At 34.2% G+C, this 3,599-nt stretch overlaps 1 long non-coding RNA gene across 1 annotated transcript in view; it reads left to right on the top strand.

The window, feature by feature from the left end:
* The first annotated feature begins 2,340 nt into the window (after positions 1-2,340).
* The window catches only part of LOC111085602, an 18,444-nt gene continuing 17,185 nt past the window's right edge, over positions 2,341-3,599 (top strand). The window contains exon 1 of the long non-coding RNA XR_002610405.1: positions 2,341-2,398. This is a non-coding gene — a long non-coding RNA (uncharacterized LOC111085602). The remainder of the gene's footprint in view (positions 2,399-3,599) is intronic.

Consider the following 3,599-nt stretch of genomic DNA (forward strand, 5'->3'; position numbering starts at 1 on the left):
ATGTAGTTATTTCTGTCTTCAAGCGGCACACTGATGTAGTTATTTCTGTCTTCAAGCTGTATACTGATGTAGTTATTTCTGTCTTCAAGCTATATACTGATGTAGTTATTTCTGTCTTCAAGCGGCACACTGATGTAGTTATTTCTGTCTTCAAGCTGTATACTGATGTAGTTATTTCTGTCTTCAAGCTGTATACTGATGTAGTTATTTCTGTCTTCAAGCGGCACACTGATGTAGTTATTCTTTTCTTTTTTTACACTTGCCCCATAAAATTGAGTACTATTTTCAAAATCAAATGTAGTTAGAGTGAATTAACACACGTAACACCTTATCGATAACACACGTAACACCTTATCGATTGAAATACATTAGATTAGGCACTGAATACGTCGCCCTGATGGTTAGGACGCTTGTCTCGCCATCTGTAAGTCATGAGTTCGAATCCCCGTCACCGAGCATGCTTGCCCTTTCAGCAGTAGGCGCATTACAATGCGACGGTCAATCCAACTATTCGTAGAGTAGCCCAAGAGTTGGCGGTGGGTGGGGTTGACTAGCCGCCTTTCCTTTAGTCTATCACTGCTAGATTAGGGACGACTAGCGCAGATAGCCCTAAGTAGCTTTGCGCTTAATTCCAAACAAACAAATGTACGATATTTTAAAAACACCCTGCAAAACATATTTAATTTTTAAAAAATATATTTATGCGTGCTACAACAGTCAACACTGCACATGCTTACACTTTAATATCGTACTGGAAAAATCAAATTTTCAAATTGGAAATACAATTTACAGTAAACAAACAAATCTTATTTGAACCATATCTGTGTTTGGACTTATAAAAACGAATATGACCATGGTTATGATAATAAGTACTTACTGTGTTTTCTGTATTCCCATCACATCTTCTGCAGAAAAAGTATATATTATGATAAGTTGGTCTTTATGGGGTTTTTTATTCACATATTAACACGTGATATTTACTATCAATGTTTTTCTCGCCAGGATATTTTGGCAAATGACAAGATCACGTTAGACTGGATGTTTCGCTATTCTCTGATGCACGATATTGTTAAGGTAAACCTTATATTTCATATCCATCTTTTATCTTGTTATTGAAGAGGTTTTTAGTATAGCCTGATAAGTGATTACTGTTATTCTAAATATATTATCTTCTTCTCAAAATCTGATTTTAGACATAGTTCTATCCCTGTTCGTATCCGTATGTTCGTGTTTTTTTTTCTAGCAACAGTTAAATATCATTTGTTTTCGTCAAGTGCCAGTTATGTTTTTCATATCTCAATACGTAAACAAAGTAAATGAAAAATACTACAAGTTTATGAAGAAGTAATTTTTTAGTTTCCTAACCAAAGCTGGGGCGCTCGACTCGTAATCTGAGGGTCGAATCCCCATCACACCAAACATGCTCGCCCTTTCAGCCGTGGGGGCGTTATAATGTGACGGTCAATCCCACTATTCGTTGGTAAAAGAGTAGCCCAAGAGTTGGCGGTGGGTGGTGATGACTAGCTACCTTCCCTCTAGTCTTTCACTGCTAAATTAGGGGCGGATAGCCCTCGTGTAGCTTTGCGCAAAATTTAAATAAAAAAATCAAAACGTTTGGGTTTGTCCTATATATTAATGACAGCATTTTTTTTTTTTTTGCATTTTATGAGATACGTGGTATTGTGTGTTTTGCAAGTGATTTCCTTAGTAATTTTAAAATATTTTTGGTTATATTTGTCGGGAAAAAGAGTTGGTAGTTTTTATGAGCTTCTAGCTAGAGAAGAATGAGTTTGATTAGATGGATGACAACCATTCTGTGATGGATTCTAATTTCATTTTTGCGTGAACAAGGATACATTCAAGACTGCTCTTCCAAAAGGAGACAAAAGGAACTTCAGGAAGATGTATCTTAGGCGGTAATTCAGTTATAATAACTTGAAGTTTTTGTTTGTTTTTGTGAGTTTGAAGAGATTGGCAATACCAAGAGGAATTCCGTTTGATTCTTTAGTATTACACTATATAATGATGGTTATTCATTTAGGATTGTCAGCTGTTTAATCTGTCTATCGAATTCGGTATCTTTGTTGCGTCTTTGTAACATGGTTTATTTTCATGATTTGAGTATTTATGTATATTATTGACATATATTAGCGAGTATCCTGGATGTTCTGACATTTATCAATCCAATAACAAGTATTTAGTATATATTAATGTTCTGTAGTTTAAAATACTAGTTTATAATTATTTTTTATAAATTTATTGCTTCATTTTCTCACGTTTGGAAATAAACATATTATAAAAAAGGGTTATCTTATCCATATTGTTATTACTGTTACAGATTTTGGTCTTAAGAGTTTAAGAGCACGTGATGTAGAGGACTCACCCGCTTTTTGGAAACGTAAGTTGTTTATATTTGATACCCAGGAATCGTACGACGTAACACATTAACGTTGTTTACCGGTATAACATTCAGCAATGATATGTAACAGTTAATATATATATATATATTACTAAATCCAAATTTCAAAAACAATGTACTTGATTCTTGCAGAATTTGTTTAAACTGATTACCTCCCACATATTATGTGTCATAGTTGTTTATGCCCCGAATATTTCTTACACGAAATGAAACTTTTTTTAGAAATAGTCAGATGTACTCTGGGGGTATATAGAGCGTCATAATCTTTATTATAGCTCACACCTAAAAACAAAAGTCGTTAAACTATTTTTCTTCCTAACCTATGATGTTTCGTGTCGTATAGTCAGGACGTCTATTATCAGTTTCTGACTCTGATTAGTATGCGTATATCAGACTACTAAATAACTTTTTATGAAATTAATCGTAAGGAACAAGTTTATGGTGTAAATGTTTTTAATGCATGTTACTAATGCTAGGTGTCTCTAGTATGTTGCAAGTTCTAATTTTATAGAGCAGTAATACTGTTACCTATTCGCTATTTATAACTCCTACATCTTCAAGTATCCTGACACCTACTCTGCTCTACTTTTTGTTAAAAATTAAAAAAGAGGCTCAGATATCACGGTAAGTAACTATATGTATTAATTTCAAGTGTTGTCAAGCTTGTGCTTGTATTGCTATGTTCTAGTATTGAAAATTTTCAGTTATAGAAAACTATATGGTAACAGTATTTTGTTAATCTGACCTTTTATGCCTGATAATTAATCTAAGAAACACGTCAGTTTTTCCAAGTGTGTTTAATCATTATGTTACGTCTCCTTTCGTTAGTTAATTTTCCGTAAATTCGTTCCAACGAAACTTTAGCGATACAAGTCCTTTCTTAGATAAAACTGGTTTATTCTTTCCGAGTACAACTTTACCGATACACTTAATTTCAACAGTCGCTCTATAACAACGGTATAATTCTCAAAGAACGTTTCACATGCTCGTGCTCGACAATACTCAGTTCAATTACACACTCTCGACTGCAGTTCAATTACTCCTTACCTACACATTGTCCCGTCACGTTGTGACCATCTTATACATACCAGACTACCCCAATCTAGTAATCTTCCGACAATTCACGAAGGTTTGAGAAAGAGGTGGCGTGATACTAGTCACGTGACCTCGCTGATGTAAC

This window comes from Limulus polyphemus, unplaced genomic scaffold (genome assembly GCF_000517525.1).
Source record: "Limulus polyphemus unplaced genomic scaffold, Limulus_polyphemus-2.1.2 Scaffold499, whole genome shotgun sequence".
NCBI classification, from domain to species: domain Eukaryota; kingdom Metazoa; phylum Arthropoda; class Merostomata; order Xiphosura; family Limulidae; genus Limulus; species Limulus polyphemus.